The 24,777-nt window shown below is 35.9% G+C and overlaps 1 protein-coding gene across 1 annotated transcript in view; it reads left to right on the plus strand.

The window, feature by feature from the left end:
- Positions 1-24,777, plus strand: part of TAFA5 (TAFA chemokine like family member 5) — a 521,115-nt gene that overhangs the window by 409,165 nt on the left and 87,173 nt on the right. The gene's annotated exons all lie outside the window — the stretch shown is intronic.

Consider the following 24,777-nt stretch of genomic DNA (forward strand, 5'->3'; position numbering starts at 1 on the left):
AGCAAACAAAATACACTGGCTGCCTTTGTCACTGTGAATTACTACTCTAAGAGCAGTGGTGAAATGTTTCTCTCTCAGGAACGATATGTTTTCAGAATATTGTTAACCTTAATTTTACAAAACTAAGTTACATAAAAAAAAAACTTGTTTGTTTCTGAAAGTATTTTATGTGCCTCTTCAAAAGCAGAATTTGAAAGACAGAAGGTAATGTCTTATTTGAATGCTATTAAATATCCATCATTTCTCAACTTGCACACAAGTAACTTTTTCAAAACATGCTTGAAAGGAAACAGAATAATACATAAAAACACATAATAGACCAATAAAAACAACCTCTAGAAATGCAGTAAACCTTTAAAAATTTTTTGAAAAAAGCTTCAATTTAGCTTTCTGTTAGCCCAGGCAAGGACACATTTAAGTACTGCTTTTAATATCTGGGATATCAAATGGAGCAAACATTAGCACACTGTAGCAATCAATGTGACACATCATTCACCAATTTCATAATTATGCTTTTAGCTTTTTTTTTTTTTTTGTCAATTCATTTCTTCTTAGCAGCAGCTCAGGTTTTATGTGGAATCCTCAATCATTCACTTGTTTACTGAAATTGTACCCATGTGCTGTTGCATAAATCTTTAACCCAGGCACTTACTATCTCATATAGCCTACTCATCACAATCCTGATTACTAATTAGAGTTTCCAGAAGAAAATAAGGAATTCAACTCTGTGTCTGAAAAGCCTCTGTAGCTATGAAGAACAGCTGAACTAAAAGGTGGTAAATGATTGGTTGACAGGAAAATCACAGCACTGACTGCCTGGGCAACTGAACTAGTGGAAAGAAGAAATGAACAAGCCAGCAGTGGATGTAGCACAAGAAGCCAAAAAAACTCCAAAAAAACAAACAAACCAACCCAAACCTAAATTGAAATATTTATTATATTTATTCAAGGGAGAAAACCGCACCCAGAACCAGCTGTTTCATCACATAAACCTACATATATGCAGTACCTATTCCAATTAAAAAATATAAATACATAAGAAAGCATTTTCTTTTAAGCATCTTTGTATGATGCTGGATGTTATATGAGTAACAACCAAAGACAGGAATGTGTTGACTATTTTTTTCTGACATAACAGATTTGATCCTACTGAAGTAATGAATCTCACACTGGGCTTAGGCAAATAAAGATGGACAGAAAGCACGATATTCGACTTCTGATTTCAAACTGGGGCTTGAGTAGAGAAAGGAGTTCAAGAAAGAAACTGCAAAAAAACCCAACCAAGACCAGAGAAAAATATTTTTTTCATTTCAGAGTATTTAGTGTTTAATAAGTGCTTTTTAGTATTCAGTACATGCTAGGGCAGTCAAAAGGAGTATTATTTGAAACAGGGAAATAAGAAAGGAAACATTATTTTAACTGCAGAGATGAGAATTTTACTGATAATGTGGTTGTCTTCTTTTGAGATATAAATCCCATTAAACTTGGAGACCCATGGGTAATATATAAAAGGCAATTCTGTCACTTACTAAATATAAACTAAAAAATGGAAACTAAACTAAAAAGTAGAAATTACAATAAGCCAGAATAGACAGTAACTAATAATGAGCCATTCTGTGGGAGGATCGACACAAGTTCCTGTACTGCTTTTGACTATGAATGAAATATGAATACTGAGATTGCACGGTTTGTTAGTATCAGTAAATTACACAGATTAGTGAAGATATGGGAGGCATATGAAGATATGCAGAGGCAAAATGAATCACCAAATATTAACAGAAAATGGAAAACTGAAAATCAGGAGTGTCAATTTATCATTTCTTACACCATCAAAGTAATTGTGGCTTCAATTATGTCAAATTTTAGGAAATATGTGGAAAATAACTTCTGCTCTTGACATAGATACTAATGTTGTTTTCAAGCTAGTCAGTGCCTAGGTCAAGTCACTGTTTTCATATGGTAATCCTATGTTAGTTATGCCTTTTCAGAGCTCCAGCAAGCCATTGGAGGACACTTACGATTTATATTTGTAGTCACAAAGCACAATGTGCTCATGGCATTGATGTCCTCCACATCTGGCTTGGACAGACCATGCCCACAATTTTCTAGGTTTGATATTGCCACTATCAGGCTAGTGAAAGTGACACTAAAACACTATATTGTGCCGCAGTGATGCAAAAAGACCTGTGCAAATGAACAAAGTTGATTAGCATATAATCAAAAACCAGTTTTACTAAAAATATTAATAAATAGCATGCAAAGAACAGATACAGTAAAAAAAATAGAAAGCAGTAAGGACTTTTAATGTAAAAAAAAAACCAAAAAACCAAAAACCACACCAAAATCTAGTATGAAAAAAGAAAATCTCTGCAAAGATCTTTGTTTAGGAGTAGAAACTCCAAAGGTGTTTATGTTAGGAGTATAGGGTCTGACATAACAGAAGGAACAATGTTAGCATGTGCTGAGAGCAGTTTACACTACCTAAGGAGCTTGAGCACTACCTCAAAGCCATTGTATAAAGCACTGTGAGCAAGTGTTTGTCTTCCTTCCCTGCACTGGAAGAAGCTGATGTGTACATTTCTATGTACCCAGGAAGCGAGACAGGTGGCTTAGTATGGGTTCTCACACAGGCATAACAATACTTGTCACCCACCTCAGGCAGAGGCTATAATGACAGGAAAGGTTGACATCAGCTGTCAACAAGAATTTTGTACTGAGTTGTGAAGGTGCTAACAAAAATTGGGTAGTAGAAGCCTGACACAGCTGTTAATGTACAAACACATTGCACAAAACAGCTCACAGAGCCCCGGTGGCAGTAAAGAGGGCCTTCCCATCACAATGACTAAAGCAAGTGCAAGGGTCATATATTTCTTCCTGTATATGCAGACAATCTCCACATGGATAGATGAAAATTATTGCGGGCTAGTTCTGTCCACATTCTCCATTCACTTCTACAAAGGTGTACTAAAGCAGCCTCCAGAGCAGAAATTCAACATGGACTGCAACTTCAAGACATAGAAGCCTAAATGACATGCTATTAGCAAACAATAAAAAAGTATATATTGGTGCTTGAACAAAATTATGTTTAATTTGGCACAACTTACAATTTCTGCCTCAATGTAGCTATGCAGCACTTGGTTTTCTCCACGGGCATATTTGTTTCTTCTCAGAATTTTGAAGAGAGCAAAATGACAGTGATAATGTATCTTGTAGCTCATGCAAAACAAATCAAATGAGGGTGAGCTCTGGATGGGCAGAAATTCTAGCTGAGTAAATAACAATGACCTCACTGTGCACAGGAAACTAACACCCCCAGAAATGACACAGACAGTTCTTGAGCAAATGGCCACACCTTGTTCATGAAAAGGAGGCTCTTCCAGAAACATACATGCATTGCTGTAGAGCTTCTTCCAAACCAGGAACACATGAAAACTGTCTAAACTCAAAGATAAATACAGCAAGTTGGAGAGAAAAGTTGTTGTGAAAACTTTGTATTTAATTGTATGCATCAGGTTAGAGTTTCCTGTACTTCATTACTTGTTCTTCGTAGATTAACAAAATGTTATTGGAAGAAGATTTGTCGCTGACTCCGTGACATGATCACTTTGTATTATTTAGATGGTAACTGTAGTCTCCTTAGGCAGTTTGACAAACTCAGCAAGCTTCCTCTCCTGTCCTTTTTCTCCCATTGTTGCAGCCTGTAGTGCTGTGCAGACATACCCACTGCAATGGTTACCAGCAGTTCTAAAGGAATTATTTATTGGCTACTGGTGTGGGTTTGGCAGTGTGTGGTGCAGTACCAACTAAAAGCCCATGTCATGATACTGCCTCTAGCTGAGCGCTTGTATGCCAGGTGGCAACTGGCCCTCAGGTTTGCTACTCTTGAGGGGATTTTGTATAGGATGCATAATCTGAAATCACTGCAATTTGAATGGCTTTCTGAGAACAGGAATGAAAGATTTCTTCAGTATCTCTCTCCAGTTAAAAAAAGAAAATTTTGCTCTTTCAGAAGTCTTTTATCATTCTTTTACTGTCTTGTGAAGAATTAAAAAATCTAGATAGATGCATGGTAAAGCTTGTTGACTTTCTACTTACTTGTAAAGATGCCTTGGGTCTGGAAACAAGGCAAACAGCTTGTAAAACAACTATTCACGTCCAACAATATATTTCTGTGCTCCAAAACCAATTCTTCCTTGAGAACAAACTCTAACTGGAGGTAAAAATATTGCTTCTCATTCCATTTTTAAAGATAATGCCTAAGCTTATGTTCATAGTTGAGAAGTTTCCCAAGTTTAAATATTTAATCGCGCAGTGAAATAATTCAGAAGTCTGTTTGTAATGATGCCATCTGGTGACACCTGTCATAATGATACCTAGCTTGGTCTGTTATTTTTCCAAACACAATATAAAAGCTATAAGGTAGTTTCATCAGATAATAAATGCTCAAAAAAAAATACTGCCATCTACAAGGAGGAGTATCTTGTTGAGCTTTCTAATGTTATTAATGAGAGAGGTATGTGTTTGAGGACAATCCTGCTTTCATTGTACCTTAAAAAAACTTCCTTACAACAAGGTACAACTCTTATAGAGGCTTGAGGATTGTATTAGTTTCTTAGAGAGTGAGTTGGCTGCAGGGAATATTGCTGCACAGTTATCTATTGCCGAGCTGTAGCAAGGTTCCAGGGCAATACTGTATTGCTATATTCCTTTCACTGAAAAGTTTCCCTTACTAGAGTGCATTGACCAATATTTCAGTCCTACCATGAGCTAAACCAGCATTACTGCTGTATTGAAGTAATTAATTCAAAATATAAAAAAATAAACATACATTTATTTATTAAGAAGTTCGGCGGAGAACTCTTACGGTGACAGATGACATTAGCCTATAAGCCTTTATAACTTACAAGGTAATAAAATGGGGTTACATTTTTGGATTAAATTGATAACATGACCAAATCGATTTCATTAGTGTATCTGTCATATTTGCTGTTAATGATGGCTAACAGTGGAATAGAAACTGACAACAATCCCTGAAAAACTGTGCAGATCAAAATTATATTATACTAGCATTCATGAATTTTAATAACCTTTTTTATCATGAATTTTGAACTCCCTTTTTAAATTTGAGGCTCGCAAGGAAGAAGAGAATTAAACTTTCTACACCTGTCTCAGCTCCTATTATTTCTATTGTTACAAGTTAATAGGCTCAAGAATAGAAGACATTTCCACTAACTAAAACAAAAAAAAGGTCTTGCTTGAGAGTCTCTTGTGAGTGCTTATAGAGGAATGGATGTTTCTCTGCTGCTAAAGTGTTGACATCAGAGTCATTTCTCCTGAATGACTAGAAAGCTTTAGGACACCCAAATTGCTGTTTAGAAGACTGTTTGTGGAAGCTGCTATTCGTATTAATAGACATTGGTACTCCAGTGTGTAACTCCCTTTAACAGAAGATCTGCAAAAATCTACAGGACAATATACCTACTGCCAGGAAGCATCATAACTCTCTAATCCCGTTAGCAGGGATTAAATAAATGTGAGTTAAAAAGTGTACAAGTATTGAAATGCTACAACCTCACAGCACCAACTGAAACATCAAAGTGCCCTTATGTAATGAGACACCTTGACCTCTCTGCTACTTGGAAATGCGGTATGATATTAAATATGTGTCATATGAACTGAAAGACCAAATACTCTTTCGTATTTCAAGTCCTGGATTACAACCTCATTCTTGGCTTAAAATGATGTGAAAATAGATAATTAAAAAGGAAAAACCGTGGGATAATCTGGGCACAGGTAAAGGATAACTTTACCATTTTGTTAATAGTTTTACCTTAAATATATTATATAAATGTATGTGTGTATATATATAGAAAGTGAAGGACACTGTCTGGTTTGAGCTTACTGTTCTTTCTTGCTCTCATAGATGTTACACTCAGGAGCTGTGATATCAACATGGGTAAAAAAATTCAGAGATACAATCTATAGAGCTTAAGTGGTAGAGGTAGAAATATTTAGTCTTTCATATGTGAGGGTTGTTCTGACCTTTTGGAGATGCTGATATTTGCAAGAGAAACATTGTCTTCACATCTTCTATGCTACTGTTAACAAAAGTTGGGCACTTTTAGTGTGATTCTTCCTGTACTGCACATACTGTACAACCATACAGACTCTTCACAGAGTCTTTCTAGCTACATTTTGACAACGTATTCAAAAATATTGCTGCTCCTGGTATTCAAGGTAACTTGATTTGGATTTTATACACATGGTGGGTTAATCTTGGCCTCATGCTCCACAACAGAACAGGGGGAGAAAATGAGACAGGCACAGGGAGATAACTTATGAATTAATCTTAAGAGAAAAACTGACTGAAGTTGAGAGAATTTGTCCAATGTATCAACAATCAAAACATAGGGGATAGTAAGAAAAAAAGACAATATTTAAAGATCACCTTCTCTCTCCTCTTTTTCCCAAAGTTCAACTTCACTACTTCATTCTAAACTCCTCCTCCTCCTGTCCTCAAGGAGGGTATGGGATGGGAGGATAGTGCTGAGTCCATAACAACCTCTTTACTGTTCTTGCCTCCTGAGACATTTCCTTGCTTCAGCACAATTCCTTCCAGTGGGCTGCAGTTCTCAAGGGAAAACCAGTTCTGTGTGGGTCTGCCACAGGCCACAGTTCCTTCAGACCATATCCACTGTGGTGGTTTAGGAATGGTATTCCCTAATTAAGTTTTTCCAGTAAAATGCAAACCATGAGCTTGAGCTTCTCCCCGTCCCCATCCCCTCTGGTGAGAGAGACAAAAGAGAGATCTCGAGCTGTGATGAGAACAATTTACTGGAAACAACATCCAGACAAGAAAACAAACAGGAACGAAAACAACATTAATAACAAAAGTATACAAAAAGAGACCAACCCAGCCCCATGTGACCCCTGAGACAATGAATGAAATGGTGGCAGATCCTCCACATGCCACTTTTTTCTTCATGACCGCAAGCCACACTCCCCTCCTTGGAAGTGAGAATCCCTTACTTTTGCTCCCTGGCAGTGAAGTAAGTGGTACAGAATAACAACCTCCACACACCCACACGGCTCTGGCCTCTGCCCCCTCACAGTTACAGTGGAAAAATTCACTGTCCTGGCCAAAACCAGGATATCCATGTACACCATCCAATGTGTCATCTCCCACAGGCTACAGTGTGGATATCTACTCCAGCAGAGTCTCTCCAAGGGCTGCAGGGAAACATCTGCTCCACCATGGTCTCCTCCACAGGCTGCAGGTAAATCTCATCTCTGGCAACTGCAGCACCTCCACTCCACTTCTTCATTGACCTACGTGTCTGAAGGGCTGTTTCTTACAGTTTTTTACCTCACTTTTCACTGTTGTGCAGTATTTTGACCTTTCTTAAGTCTGTTTTTCCACTGGTGCTCCCATCTTGGCCAAGGGGCTCAGCTGGGTGGAGCTGGCCATGGACAGACCTAGATCCTCATCACTGAGGCCCCTGGAAGCCCCTTTTCTTTTTTCTTTGTAATTGTTTGGGGTTTTTTTTACACTGACATCTTTCTTCATTAATTGCAATACAAGGGATTTAGTCTCTAATCCAGCACATTTTAATAGCCACTGTCTTTAAAAATAAAACTAAACAACCAAAGCTAAACAAACAAACCCCCCAAAACAATCAAAAAACCCAAACCAAAACTCCACTGATCCTCAAAGCCACTTAAGTCACAACTTTAAAAAAAAGTTAATTTTCAAACTACAGAAATAAATGTAAAAGGTACAGTACTGTTTCTTAACAAAGGTGCTGAGGTCTGAAGAATATTAGGAAATAAGTAAATTAGTGAAGCCAATAGAGCCTGACAAGACAGTCCCTTGACAATAAGACTGAGAAAAATTCCCTTTTCCCAAGTCTCTTTCATCTCCTGTCTCTGGGGATAATTGCATTTTCAGTGGATTAAATAAGGAAAAGCAAATGCCTTTGACATTGTATTTGCTCCCTTGTACAGCCAGCTCCAGGTATCTGAGGCTTTAGAAGTACTTTGACTGCAGATTGCAGGCAATGGAAAACCTCAGTACACTTACTAATAAAGAGTTGCAATCCATGACTTCTCAGTGGCTTGTGTTTACTGAAGACGAGTCACTCCATTAAGATTATTCCATTCAGACCATCTCATTGAATTTATTTTAAGATTTATTACTGCTGCCCATTGCTGTATCCATATGCTGAGAAGTCAATAGCGATAGGTAGTCCATATCAGAAATCACTGGATCAACCTCTTTCTATCTTCTTCTCCACCTTCTGCCCTCCTCCAAAATCCTTTGTAAAACTTAGGTTTGGTCTTGCTTTGGTAGAAAGGAACAGAGAAGTAGATTGCATGGTATGTGGAACAGAGTGCAATGAATAATATTTTAAATGAAAAAAAAAGTGGATTCACTAAATCTCAAGAAACTGCTTTTTTTTTTTTCACTAGATAGCCTTGAGCAGAAATCTTTGTAACTCATGTGTGGCATGCTGAGTTTTTGATCTATCCTATCATGGTGGAGTGTAACCCACTTTTTAAAAAAATAAATATCCAGTTTTTATGCTCTAGTAGGAATTGGAAGGTCTGGCACCAGCATATACATGCAATTCTCTTCAAAGTGAACATATATATTATTATTATTATATCTTAAAAATCAGCTGACTAATTCACTAGTATGTATGTCTTTTGGCAGAAGAGCTGAGCTTGGCAGGGACTGGTGGATATTGTCAACTACAGCAGGTTTCTCGGGATCTTGATCAGTCAGTTTTGAGTGCTTTCAACAGTGAAGAGTTCACAACCTCTCTCAGCAATTTATTCCACTGTTTGATGATCCTACCAGTAAAAAGTAATAATAAAACAGAACTTCTTTTTTTAAAATGGAATTTTATTTTATTCAGTTTGCTTCTTGTCCTGCTTGCCACCACTGAGAAGAGTGTACTTCATTGCTACTCTGCACCACTACCTAACAGAATGGGAAATCCAAATCAGTAAATTTATTTACATGTAACATTATATTTCATCTCAGGTGCATACTTTTTTGTATTTGTTTTGAACAACATTGAAGTGGTCTTTTGAGCGCTGTCTCTGTGTGAAATTCTTGTCTCTCTGTACAAAACTCCTGAATCCAGGCTGTCTTAATAACCTATATCTAGTATCACCAGTGTGCCAGGACCTGGCATAGCACCCTATGTAGTGTAATTGCATCTCACAACACAGATCTCTTGTTAATAGGCCCCTCCAGAATTCAAAGCATGCAGGGGAATTATGCAGACTGCTCAGCTGCTGCTGTTCTGGCAAAACATAGGAGCCTGGGATCAGTAATATGTTGATGTGGTCTACAATAGGAGAGAGCTGGTTTTACAATCGGAGAGCAATTCCTGTGTGACAACAGATCTAAGCTGAAAAACTGCTGAACTCACATAAGCTTTGTGAAGGATAATTTTGTGAGGTACCATTGTGTGTGTAAAATGGAGGAGCATGTTTGCTCGTTGGCATGGTATTGGCTTGGCAGATGCTGATGCAGCTGCAGTGACAGCCATGGCCTAACAAAAGGGCAGAAATTCTGACCTGTTGGTGTCTTGGCTAGTTTGCATTGTCTGCATACTTGGAATATAAACTTTAACAGCACATCCTTATATGTGTTTCTTTACTTCCTTTCCTTAAAAGAGAGGTTAGTATATTCCTTCATAAAGCATTCAAAAGGGCATTCTAATTTTTTTTTTAAATGTTAATTTTTAAGAAAATTTGCAACATGACTAAAAGCATATATTTCTAATGCATAAAATTTCCAAGCACTCAATTTGACTAATATTTCAAAATATACATAGATACAGTTCAGGCCATCATTTCACGCATACTGTCACAAGATACAATAGCATTGTTTACAATCTAAATCTAATTAAAGGATATGCAGGAATGAGAAAGGGATCAATATCTAATATGGTTTTTTCCATCTGCTTTCCTCACCACCGCTAACATGTCAGAGAAAATGCCAATAATTTGATCTCAAGCATGTGTCCTGTTGCCTTTCCACTGATACACACAAGGTCAGTTGAGATATAGGATGCTCTAAATTCTTCATTTAGTTCCCTAATTAATAGGTGGTCATGAGACAGCATATTCAAAAAGTGACAAAAAAATATAAATGTATCTGAAATACTAACTGTGGGATATCTTTAAATAAAATACATCTTTGATTTCAAGCATAGAAACATCACCTGAATACCTGAAAAAATGTTGGACAATTCAGACATTAAATACTTGTGGGATGTTTTTACATTAAAGGCATCTAAAAGCCATCATTTTTATAATAAATTTCCATGAATATAGTTTCAAAATAAAGCTAGGCAAACTCTAGTGGAAATCTTCCTGTCGTACAGCAGGCAATTTATTGAGAAGACGTGAATGGAACCTTTATTGTCCAAAAACTTGCAGTTCACAGTCTTGAGGGTGATAATAAAATTCTCCTTCATGCTAATGTTTGTTTTAGTTAGACTGAGCTCTTATCCCAATTGTGCAGAGGCTTGTATGATTGTTTCTTGTTAAAATGTTATTAAGGATGACTTGTGGTCATACAGAAACAAGAAATATTATCTGCAGTAAAGTTATTTCCTCCACTTCCATTTCCTCATCTTCCTCTAGTTTGAATGACATCCTACTTCTAGACCGTCAATGTTCTATTCCCTCAGTGTTAAGGTCTTCACTTTTTTCAGCACAAGAGAGCAAACATTTATTGAATGAGGTGCAATGTTTACGGAGAATTAAAAATGTCCCTGGGGGGCAGGATGTTTGCAAAGAAATGGAAAAAATATGTGGAAACCAATCAAATATTGTGGAAGTTGTCTGACTGTGTCTAAAATGTCTAAGACTTCAGATGAATGATTCTGAAAAGAGCTGTGATTTCATTCTTCAGTTTAGATTTCCTTTAAGTCATTAAAACCAGAATGAAATGCTTGTCATAGTGATGTAAGTTCTACACTGAGCAAAGGAGTACCACTAAAAATGGTGTGCCAAACTTCCTGTGGTAAACAATCCATGAAAGGCAAAAGAACACAAATAAGGTGAAGATCAATATAAAAATATTGGAGTGTATGGAAAATTAATCAATCTGTTTTCACCGTAAGGGTACCATATACCTGTGATGTTGTAATGGGTCTGAAATAATAAAATGCACCACTTGACTTTATTTTCTTGTAAGCCTGGCCTTCAACAAAAATCTTACAACAATTCATTTGTAAACTTATTTTATTCTCCATGGAGTGTTTTTACCATATTTCAGGTGACTGCATGTTTTCTCTTTAATATTTTCTGCTCTTATACTGAACTCAAATCTGTGATCTTAGAGAAGGCAAGTATATACCCACCTTATGATTTTTACCCCAAATATCTATAGAACATACTGACTAAATGAATACTTTACATCCTTGGTGGAATTTTTATAAAAAATAAATAAATATTGACATTTTTTAAAGTTTTGCTCCTGTTATACCTCAATTTCTGAAAATAAATAAAAATCACTTAAATAATTCTACTCTGAAATAGATTGTTTCATTAAACGTCTTATAGACGTAGCCTAAAGTATTGCAACTGAATTAACCTTTAAAATTTAAATACATGGAAAGAAAATTAAACATTCACACTGTTAATATAATGTGAGTGTTGATGTACGTGAGGTCAGTGACATAAAACTGGAAGAACTAAGTAAAAATAGGAACCATGTGATATGGCAGTCATATAAAAGAAATTACAAGATAATGGGCAGAGAAAGGTCTAGTGTGAAATAACTGATAGATAAAGTTTGTCTTATCTAAATTTATATGCCTGAAAGTTAGGCATCTTGAAGATTCTTTTGCCTTGTCTTTAACTGCCTCAAACACAGGTAATTTTTTTCAGACCTTCCCATATAGTTAGTAGAGAATTTGTAAGTACTGTTAATAGTGTCCTGAGAACAATTTACCTTATCCTAAGGGAGACACCAGCATTTGGCCCTGTGAACTGCTTATAAATCATCAGCTTAATTTCTGGTGACTTATGACAGTTTATAAAACTGTATATGTAGCTGCTTGCATTCTATACTACTAAAATGAGGCCACAATTTTCCCATGCTATAAGCTTCTAATAACCCTTTTACAGCCAATAAATCAACTCCAGAAGATAAGTTATGTATTCTAGTGTAGGATATGTGCCAATGGCCAGACAACTGAATCTCTTTGTAGAGACCATACAGGAAGCTTCCGCGCGTAACTTAAATCAGATACCTTGCTTGCATTATTTGCACTTCTACATTTCAAGATTGGTAGGTAAAATAAAGCAGGACAATTCTCTTCTTCATTAGTTTAGAGTGTCTCAATTTCCATAATGTCCCGGTTTATGCACTTTGCTTTATAAGGTAAAATATTATGATTCTGTGTTTGACTTTCCTGACTAGTCACCTTTACACCGTTAAATGGATGATATAGATTCTATGAAATATAGAAAGCAATCCATGGCTGGTAATTCCTACAGTGTTTGGGTTTTTTAAAGCATTGCAAGACGAAGTGTACTTTTCTACCCATAAAATTCATGAGGCACTGAAGAAGACAGATTACATACAATACTAATTTTATCCATCAAGCAGTTCAATTAGAGGAGAAAAAAGGATAGTATTCTCTATGGAGATTCTGTAATTCCCTCCACTGATCTCAGAGGGGCTGCAGATGACCAGTTTGTTTAATTACAAAACTGGGGTATAGGATTGTTCTTTCCTTTTGTTAGTGTAAATGTTCTAGTGTGTTTTCCATAGAATTTTAAAGGCGAAGGATGGATTTCTGAGCACACACACGTGCATGCACACACACATACAGGCCCCAAGCCCAGCCTTGTGAAAATCTCTTGTTCTGCTCTTGTAATTTACTTGCACGAGAATGGTGGTGGGATCATAGTTTAGTCCACTGAGTGTGAGGATACCACAGCACTACTGCACCCAGAAGTATGAAGCATCTTTTCTGCCTTCATAATGTTAGTTTTCCAGTGTTAACAGCAACAGAACATACACAGAGGCCCAGATCCTGAAAAATATTTACATGTCTTTTAGAACTTTAGAAGAATTGCTGACTTCAACAGGAGTATAGTTTCAGCAGGAATGCTTTCAAAGTTGAGCAATTGCTAAACCCTCAGCTGGATAATAATTCAACAGTTGCTCATGAAAAATACAGATATCTAGTCTGACAAAAATTACCTCTTCTCTTCCCACTCTCTCTTTCCAGCCAGATATTGAGCCGTAATGTATCTAGCCAACAGGAAGGACATTTTTTCTTTTGTGTCACTGAGTCAAATCACGTAAACTTGAAATATGTTGGACACATCATTGGACTTCACCACAAGAGTCTTCCATAAGTTCCTATTCCTTCTAAAGGCAGTGGAAAAAATCTCACAGACAGCCAAGGATGTTAGCCTTTCACTCTCATGCTCAGTGACTTACATGGGAATTCTTTGTGCAAGTGTGTTGTATAATCAAATGTATAATCTGTGATTCAAAGAGAAACATATAAAACAATCACCCCTCTCCATGAGAATTAAATAGAAATGTAAATCAGAGGCTTCTGAATCAAATAATTTATGTGCTTCTGTCTTTTTAGACTGAAATAAATGAGCATGAGGTCTAAAGCTTCACTAAGGCGTGGTGATTTGAGAATAATTTATTGTGTAAAAGGGTAACCAGTCAAACAGTGTTAATTATAACACTGTTAGAAGCTGAAATGCTTAAATCTAAATCATTTAAAACTTATGTGATTGATATTAAACACCTCTGAAAAGGAAAAGTGCTGTAGGCAAGTGTTCTTAATAAGTCTAGTTTGGTTAATTATTGCCTGAAGCATTTCTGAACTAATTATTTACCTCCAAAGTGGGCTCCATGTTTTCAGCATTGAAGTGCCAGATATTGATTTTCTTTAATTGTCAGGGTATAGCACTAGACAGACCACACAAAGCTGAAGGTTAAGCCATTTATAGAAAGTGATAGCCAGGTCCTCCAGTGTCACACGCTGCATCAGTGTGAAAGGGAGACCAAGACCCTGAAACTCGGCACTTTCAGGGAAAAGGATTATTTGTCTCTGTCATCTGCCCTTTATGGTTCATTTAACATCTCAGATAGCCTGTGTAAATTAAGTGTGTTTAGTAGCTGCCCAAATTCCAAGTCAAAGAGAGTGTTCTGCTCAAAAGGGGAACTGGAGTATATTATCCTTCTATTTAACAAGATGTACATGGCTCAGCAAATAATGAACATTGAATTATTTGTTTACCCATGTTACCATAAATGGCTTAAAGATTAGTTCAAGATGGTTTTTGATTTTCTGCACACTTTTCCCCCCACCTCTTTTTTAATAAGTGAATATACATATTTCACAAAAGTTGTTCATGTGAATTTCTCAGTAGGGTCTGGGTGCTTAGAGAATTGTTGCCTGTCTGGATGGATGTAGATTTTTTGGCCATAAGTTGGGATTTGTGAAATATTACAAGTCCCAGCATATTGAAATCACCTTTATATCTCATCAAACCACATGTGATGTGTGGACAGACATTTGCCAATTAGCTAGAGCTATTCCAGCCTACTGCAACTTAAAAATAATATAAAAAATAATAAATGCAATATGGCCTCTTAATTCACACCATCAGTGCCATCTCTGCTGATTTGAATTTATAAATAGAAAGAAAACATTTTTCTTGTTTTGAATTCTTTGTGATTTGTTGCATTTTTCTTTGGTTCTTCAGTTTCCTCTTGATGATTTTTCTCTTCCATGGTGATTAACTTGTGTTTAATCTTTTCCTGTTCATGCTCTTAATTTCTTTCTGATACCCCAGCTATTAATTTCTATGTCTTAATACTTTGCCCCTCTTTTAGTTAAGCTGAAGGACCCCTACAGGAATAAAATGGCATACTTTATCTGGGAGCAAGGGCTGTCCCTGTGGTTAACAGTGTGAGACACCACCAGAAGATGACTTGGTTCTTAGGTGGGGTAAACTGCCTTATGAAGGTTCCTACCTCTAATTTGTTTTTCTGCGCAGGGAGCCTAGAGTGACTGATGATCTTAACTTAGCAGGCTATCTCAAGTTAAGTGGAATGAATCCAGACCTCGTTCATCTCACTTTTTTCCTTGCTATAGACCTTTTTTTTCCTTTTCCTTTTTTTTCCGTCTGTATTGCCTGCCTTCACCTGTGTTTGTTTCAATGAGCTCAGGCTGCAGAAAGCCTTAACAGCCCATGTGCCCAAACTGGGCACCATCATCACTGAATTGTGGTTTCTTCAGTTCCTATGGAGAAAGACAGACACAGAGAACAATTCAGATCACAGATTATAATGCCTGCATCTCTTTTCTGGTAGCATATATAAATACTAAACTGCTTGTGATTATGGTTTAAGCAGACTATTGTGATGTGATTAATTCCCACCCAATTTGTAATGGCAATTATTCTTTTGGGCTGTATTAAAACGGAAAATTTTTGAAGAAAATGTATCTAATCTCTATCATTTAATTTTTAACCAGTTCCACTCTTAAAGGGACAAAAAATTCCATGTGTTAAATTTAGAGATACTGTATTGAGAAATAATGCAATAATTTCTACAAATAAACAAATCTAGACAAATATTCTGAAATACATTTCCTTGCTAAAGACATGGCATTTTAAATAGCATATGAACATGACAAGTTTTGTGAATATTTTGCTTAAATGATGACTAATCCAGTAGTAGTAGTAGTAGTATTACTATTTTAATTGTGCCTCATAAACTCATTTAATTACTGGTTTTCTTTCCCCATCATGTCAGAGTAAAACCTGTTAAATGACATCCCTATCACCAAATATTAGCTTCATTAACTATATATATATATATCCTTCCCCTGCCCCTGGGATTTCTTTTTCTTGTTAATGCTGATAATATCTGAACCATTGTTTTCTTTTTATAAGTTCAGGACTTTTTAATGGAGAAGATGCACAGTAAACAGAAAAATATTGCATAAAAGCAGTCATTCATTTTTTCCCATTCCTTTAAATTGGGAAGTACAGCTATGTTTTATGCTCATAGCAATATAACAAAATTGGTTTTGTTACAGTTGTCAGTTATCTATTCTTTAGAATAGAAAATGATGAAACGTGTATATATGTCTGTTCTTTTTGGTTTATAAAATGTGGTTTATGTGAAAAAATGTGCTACGTATAAAGCACGCTGAACTCCAACCCAAACCCCAGGGCCTATTTTGAAAAACTTTGGATTGAGTACTAATTTTACATTTGGATCTAGGATCCATCTTGACATTATAGTGCATTTGTTTGTGTAAATGGAAATTTAAATACTACTACATGCTGAAATTACAGCATCTTAGAAAATGTTGAATCTCTTTAGTGGCAAACAATACTGTCTTTGACATTTGTTCCGCAACTTCTTGAAGATTAAACTAAAAGAAATAAAATGTTTTTAAAGCATCTCTTACACGTTTATTGGCTTATGAAGAATGTGCACTGTTCTTACATAACCACTATTACCAGGAAAAAAAATCTCAGAGGCTCTGATTTGTCCTATAAGTAGTATGAATTTCCTTTCAAACCCATAAATTTGATGTAAATTCAGCTTTTTTTTTTTATGCATTCAAGTCTGTTGATTTTCATTCTCTTTCAGTGAGGTACCCACTATATTCACTTAAAATACCAGAATTAAGAATTCAACACGCTCTATTACAAAGTGCCAGTATTATTAGAGATGGTTCTCGTAGATAGGGTTGTTTATATACTATAGAAAAAAGGTGTTTTCTATCACTCTCAAGTCATTAAAATGTTTCAAATAACCTTATGAACTTCAGTTAAGACCTTCATCAAGGTCTTACGATAATTGACTTTTCCTCTAAATACTTCTAAAGACAACTCATTGTTCTATTGGCTCATACACCAGTTAACAAAACCATTAAAAAGTGTCTCATGTTATCAGTATATGTATATCAGTATATGTAGACATGGCGTGATGGTTATCAAATCTGCTAGGTGCATATTGTTGAGATTAGGCTTTTTTTTTTTTCATATAGTAGAAAATAATAGATAAAATCCTCTTTCTTGAGCTTTGAGCAATCATTTTTGGGAAATCATAGTAAGAAACACAATGAGTAGCCACAGGAACTTTCTTAAGGAAAGATTTTGTCCTAGCCTTAAATTAAAGTGTACAACAAGGTTTCAGATTGCAGCACAAATATTCACATGACTATATATAAAATACCCCCAACCAACCAAGTAAACTTCAGTGTTTTCTCAGATATTTCTTTTTCTGTTACTGAGTACTGCACAGTGTACAAAGTGTTTGCTCTCTGTTGTCATGCTGATTTGTTGCGTGGGTAGTCAAAGCAGGTTTTAATTTAGAATCAAGAGTAACAAAGTGAACATGAACAACCAAGAGATCAACCAATAGCAGCAGTCATTCAGCAAAAAATAAACTGAAATGAAACAACCATGAGTTGCTCACCAACAGTTTGAGACCAGGAAAAGAAGCAACATCCAAATGAGTTATCAGTCGCAAATACGCAAAACATGACTGTCTGAAGGCAAAATCCCTCCTTCCACCCCCAAAGATTCTGTTGCATTCATCTGATGTTTTATGAGGCACGTGCATGAATTATTTCAAAATTTTTGCTTCTTATATCTCTGTATTGATTATTCTTCTCAGAAACTTCCTGAATTTTATGGATATATTTATTCTTTTCCCAACACTCTCTTCCTTCAACTATGTAATATAGCAGGACCTTTTTTTTTTTTTAAGTCTAAAGTAATATGATTAATCTTTGAAGAATATGTGTCTGGGGTTTAGGACATAGCTTTCAAAATTGTCTCTCTACACATATCCATTAATTCTCAAGAGCTAAAGTTATTCAAAAGACAGAAAACATTTTAAATAATGTGGGCTAACACTGTTGGAAAATTTTTGAAAGTTAGTAGATTATAAATTCAATATTAAACTTTAGATCAACACTACATGAAATAGATACTCAAATCAGCAATTCAAAACTGAAGGTTAAACTTCTTTCCCCCACTATTTCTTGCCTACTCTTTTATCCATTATCTTATTTAATTTCCATTTAATAGCCCAGCAGCAGTAAACAGACTACATCTTAAAATGTTACTTTAAAAATAAAATACAATTCGACCTTCTTTGTAAGTCTTCCCCCTTTCTCATTTCCCAGTGCCGATCTTATTTTAGAGCAGAGCTAAGTAGTGATTTCTTCTTCTAACACTGGGTGGCGTTCAATTAACTGCTGAAGTCCGTTCCCAGGAGTCTCAAACATTCCTGGGTCTTCAAGGTTTATTTCCATAGACAGTATAACCAGAGCAGGACTACATCAAGAAACAGAGAATTTATTTTTTGTTTCATTATAAGTATACTCAGTGTAAAGGAAAAGAGGTAAAATCATTCTAACCTTCATTCATATTTAGGAGATCTCTATGGAAACAAATTGGGAAGATGTGAATTATTCTTGTGATGAAGCTTTCTCTTTAAAACATTTTATTGAAAATATGTATGTATTATGATGCATTTCAAGTGTGTCTAATTCTACAGTGATAAGGCTCCAAAATATTAACGTTATAAATAGTCAGATTGAATTCTTAAGTGCAATCAGGGAAACATCGTAACATCTTATGAATTTGTTTAATAAGGATTTGTAATATTTAAAGCTGCTGACCTGAAAGATCCAAAGAACTCTGAAGGCTCCTGTTCGCTAATGTGGGTCTTGGCATGCAAATAATTTGTCTAATTTTTTTAGAACTTAGTTCTCCTTAGATATACGTTCACCCCTGGAAAGTACACAAAGGATTTCTTTGGGAAATCAGGAATGACATTCTCGTGTTTGTGATTATTCTTCTGTTACTGACTGTGGTGGATTGACCTTGGCCAGCTGCCAGATGCCCACCTGGCTGCTCTTTCACTCCCTTTCCTCAACAGGACAGAGGGACAAGACATAAAAACTTGTAGGTCAGGATAAAGACAAGTGGACCTCTTACCATTTTCTGTCAGGTTCAAAACAGACTTGACTTGGGAAAATGAATTGAATTTTTTGCCTGTTAAAATAGACTTGGATGGTGAGGAAAAAAAGACAAAATTAAAGAAACACTTTCCTTTTTCCCAGGTTCACCTTCACTCCTTCATTCCTAACTCCTCTACCTCCTCTGTCTCCCCCTCAAGCAGCACAGCATGGGTGGAAGGAGAATGGTCAGTTCCTCTCTGCTGTTCACAGTACATATCTTAGACCAACAGCCTGATTGTGAGTGAAGTCAAGATTTGGTCAACAGAGGAACTTACACATTCTCATGTTTATTTAGGGAATCAAAACCACAGGCCAGTTTAGAACATGACTTTTCAAATAGGTGTATCTGTTCTGCTCTGCTCTCTGCAGTTAAATAATTCAATGTCACAATGTAATGCAATAGTGATTTAATATATACATGACGTTTACTTCAGCATAATCTCCTTAAGGTTATGATACATGTTTCCTTTTGTAGACTAGAGTTGTTCCCATGAATTGCATTCCACCCTTTAAGAGAACCCAAAATTAAAAGAAGGCTGTATCAGTACAGTGGACTATTAAGGCCTTTTAGATTTAGCTCTAAGCTGTCTCCTGGGTTAGTATAGCTCCATGACAAGGTGTCTGCTCTGGTCTTGAAAGCTATATAGCCACATAAAGCTGCTAGTGAGGATAATTGAAGATTGAATGCATCCTCAGCTATTCACACAGCTATGGAGATATGAAAAGAAAGACTTGCTGCAACAATGGTGTGATCATACATTCTTCCAAGTATTATCTGACAAGGGAAAAATGTAGACACCACAAATGTTAGACTCTAGAAATGAAGTTAACTCAAATTGCTACAGAAAATAATGTTGGGAGTAAAAATGTTTCACTACTTGTTTTAAAGCAGGTATTCACAAAATAACAAAAGGAAAAGATCTGTGTTTTTGTAATTATGTGCCACCTCATCTGTGGCACAGAACATTTGTTAACAAAACAGTCCCTTGCACTGTGTGCTCAATAGCAGGGTCTTTATATGTGTAATCAGCTGTATAAAACAATGAGAAGTGAATTCCTAAACACTCAACTACCAAGATATGTCTGGAACATGATGTGAAACTACATAATGGGGTGTGCAAACACACCTTCTTGCACACACACGGCTCGTTTCACCCAGATAAGGGAGTTAACACCATAGTTGGCCTTATTAACATGTTTTCTGAGAGCTGATGGGCTCAAGCTAATGCTTGGCATAAGCTGGATGAGCTTCGGAGGTATTCTAATTTGTGAATACTCTTTCCAGTATACTACTAAGTAGCTGATCTTAAAGCCAAGATTCTTGAAGTAAATAGTGAAATGTGCTTTTTCCATGTTCCTTAAAAAACCTGTGTCAGACTAGTTATAGGGAGACACTGCCTTGAAGAAATGTCAAAGATGGATGAAATCTTATAAATATTACTTTGACACAATGTAACAATTATCCAAATCCATTAGAATTATCTCAGTCTTTTCAGTTGTCTGAGAAAAAAATCTTAGTGTACTGTAAAAGCAATTTTTGATTTACAGCTATGCAATCGTATTCTATATGTATCATAGAATCCATAGATCTAAAGAATATTGCAAATGCTTTGTACTATATGCATACTTAGAAGGGTCGTGCCAAAAATATAGCTGTTATCTGTTCAAAATAGTATATATGTGAAAACTAAACTGATATATACATACTCTCCCCATTCTTTCTTCACTAAATGTACATAAAGAGATATGAGAAACTTTGCAGCCTTGCTACGTTACAAAATGTACTCTTCATAATGATTTGTTAGATCTAATGCCTGAATCCTAGTGGGTGTAAACAACATGAAGATTTATGAACAAATGTTATGTGAAAATAATATATAATATCTATCACCACTGGCTTAGATCTACTTGAAATTAATAAGAATCAGATAAGGTCATAGAGGAAACAGTATTTCCTAGCAACTATATCTATTTCTCTTTTTTCAATAGGTCTGCTATGAAGTGAAGGATAGTAGTATATTATGTAGTCTTTATACTGTAACCTCTCATTGCAATGGAGTTTTCATGTTTCACCAATTTTGTTCTATGGAGTTTTGTCTCATTCCCTTTACTCCTTGCACTAAGTCTTGTTCTTCTTTCACAGTTTTAAGACTTTAATTGAATTCAGTGTCTCACATATTCATGCCACCATTTTAGTACAAAACACAGGTCTTTGATTCCTGATGCTTTGTCCTGCTTTGTCCTTGGTACCACCTCTCGTTTGATTTTTTAACCAAAGTTTACAGAGCTGCTATAAGCTACTAGAAACAGTATATTCTGCCACTCCATAATTTATTTTAGTTTAATTTAGGACATATGAAGAAAAAAAGGTGTTTATTTGGCTATCATTTCAAATTGGCTAGTGACTGTTGATGAAAGTGTCATATTCTTTCATACTGTCCATGCACAGCCCCCCATAGGTGAGTGTGGTTATCCCAGAAGGGGCATCTGTGTTCAAGCTCCTAATATCTTTCTGATTATGCTAATTAACACCCTAGTGGGAATGCTGTAGTGGCTTTTCTTCAATCTTTCATGCAAGTCCTGTTTGTGTAAACAGTTGGTCATAGCCCAATCACTGGACTGTGTGCTTAGTTGTTCATTCTTTTCAGTCAGATTATGTACTTACAAAAAGTGACATATGTTCAGAAAGACAGGATTTTTGAAGGGGTTGACCTCGTGACCTGACGTTTCTAGAACTCATTTGGGATGATGATGCATGTTTTTTGTTTGTAGGTAATCCACATCTCCTCTGTCATCTGCTGAGCCTCCTAACAATCAGACTACCTCTGTTACCTGGTTTGTTATTTACAGGTGTTTAAGAAAAATTATTTGTCTAAGTAGATGATCTAATTCTCATTTGTGTCCATCTTGTTGGCTACATTAATGAAAGCAAGTAAGGGGCAAACAAGCATTTTGGCCTTAGGCTTATATGAAGCTGTGTTTGGTATAATTAAAAACCTAGCAGACTAAGTAATTAATAAAAATAATTAGCACTGTATATGCATCTCTTGCTCTCCGTCTTTCTCTCTCTAGAAAATTTTTTACCTATTGTTAGCTAATGCCAAGCAATTTTTTATTAGCTTTGAATAGAAATTACTTGACTGAAATTGATGAACAGCAGGGAACAACATAGCGTTGTGGGTTACAAAACTGAATTTGACATTGAAGAATATTAATACTAAGGACTCAGTAGGAAACTTAAAAAAGACATTTATGAATTTAGCCAAACGCAATGAAAATAAATTCAAGAAACTTGAAGTAAGGTGAGGAAGATAGCTAAAACTAAGAAGGGAAATTACAATATCTTTTGGAAGATACAGAAAGATAAGGGAAGAAATATTCTGCTCTAGCTAGAAAAAAAAGGGAGCCATCTGTTTGTATGAACCTTGTGCACAGATATCTCAGCACCCTTAGGGAACGTGCAAGCAAATCTGAAGTGTATAAAATCTTCATGCATGATGTTTTATGCTGTGCTGTGGTATTTATTTGAGAGTCTGTTCTACTAAATTGAAGACATTTTCGAGGGTTACATTATTTATTTTGCTTTTAGTTATGTTACTTCCCTCTCTGTTAATTCAAAGTCTAGCAATTTTTGTGGCTAATCAAGAAGGAAACTGAGCTATCAGTTATCTTAATATATATTGATAATTGCTGACTGAGCAACGAGGGCATAAGGACGCTCCTTCTAACTTCAGAGAACATCAGACTGAGAGAAGAAACTTTCTGAGGCTCATTTGCTCTTCCATAGGTGCGTAGACATGTGGATTCCATCCAGAGTCAATGTCAGGGAAAAAGTGTTAGGAAATATTTCATTCTGTCTTAAAATAATGAAGATAAAAATTTACAGTGAATGAGGAAATGTCGAACCCTCCCTTCTCTGTGGCTGGAACTGTGGAAATTAGTTTCAATTACATGACTGATTTGGAGATGGTGAAAATTAGGCTAAAATTATCATCAATGTTTAAGTAGTTTCAGAGACTTTTACCTTAAGCTGTTTCTCATCTCCCACTTTCATCTTCATCTACTTTTATATCACCATTTTGTGCTTTGTTTAAGCTCAAAATATCATGCTATGCAAACTAAATAGGTCTATGTGCCTATTTATTAGGAGGTATACCATGATAAAACAAAACAACAAAAAAAACCCCCAGACACACAAAACAAAAAGAAAAACCCAAGCCCTCAAACAAAAAGACTCCACAAAACCTAAAACCCTCACCAAAAAAAAAAAAAAGTCACCAAAACGTAAACTCCCAAATTTTTAAAATTCAGTGAAAGATAACTTTATAGTACTTGGCTGTAGTCTTAATGTTCAAGCTTTTTGAGCCCCTAATTTGGGAAGCAAATCAGTGGGACAAACACTTCCTTCTCTCTGCCCTTTCTTGCATACTGTGGAGTGCCTCATTTCTTCTGTGTCCTGACCAGAAACCAGCTCAAACCTGTTTCTCTTCCTTCTGTTCTGTGTGTCCAGATTTATTTCCCAGGAAAATGAAGGTCTTGGATGGGAAATGTGATAGGAAGACTTCAGTCTTGGCTTTATACAGGGTTGGGATACAACTAAAACAGTGACCTAAATCCAAGAAACTTTCAAACTTTTTACTTAATGAGTTCAAATACTGTGACTGAATTCAGTCAATCCCACAGCTGTGGTCTAAATCACCAAGGCTGTTTTTAGGATCGGGTCTTTACTTAGTCTCAGTTTCTGTTATTTTAAGAAAAGTGATATTCAAATGGCATTATAAATTTCATACAAATCACAACATTGCTAAATGAAAGTAGATTATTATCTAATGGAGAAGCCTCTCATCGCCTTCTTATCTCGTTTCATATCACTTACTCTTTATCCTTGAAGGACGTGATGTGTTTTCATGGCCCTACAAAGAGACGTCAAATCTAGAATGCTGTGTAGAGCAGCCTCACCAAGATTACCAAGTCCTGTTGGCCATTCACCATAAACCACTTAAGTCAACTATAACCTTTTATTTGAGCAACCAGATACCTCATCAATCTCCATGACATAGTTCTCCTGTAATTGCTTCCAATCTCCAAGTTTGCTGCTAGTTATTCCCAGTAACCATGCACTGCAGACGGCCTGCTGGCAATGGTTTTGCACTGCCATTTCTTTAGACTTGGATCTCATGAGCAAGATCCAACCGTCAGTCTTATTAAAAATATACCAGTTTCTTGAGCAATCTTTTCTATCTTGTCAAAATCACTCAGATTGTTTGACTAAAATCTATTTATTCAAATGTGGCTGTTTGTGAGAGGACACCTTATCTTTTAGGTACTGTTTCGCTCTTGTGTTTCGCAGCATAAATATGGTTCTTTGCTTTCTTTTAATGTGCATTGTTTTCAAAAGAAATGGGCATAAAATATTACAAATACACACATAAAATTTGATCTGTTCCTGTGCCTATTCTAGTCAACCCTTCGGTGAAACATATTGTAATATATGTCCTATGTATTAGCCTAGTTTAAATTGTATTTATTGTTTGTGAGGTACCATGATGAATATTGCGAAGGAACAAAACATATTATGTGCCTCAAAATGGCTGGAACTGCTGCCAAGAAAACAGCAGATGTTCATTCAATCGACAGCAAAACAACTGATATTCAACATGTAGAGAACTTATTTCAGAGAATTTATAATTTTTTACTGGGGATTTTGAATACAATGTGA

Source organism: Corvus cornix, chromosome 1A (assembly GCF_000738735.6).
Source record: "Corvus cornix cornix isolate S_Up_H32 chromosome 1A, ASM73873v5, whole genome shotgun sequence".
NCBI lineage: Eukaryota > Metazoa > Chordata > Aves > Passeriformes > Corvidae > Corvus > Corvus cornix.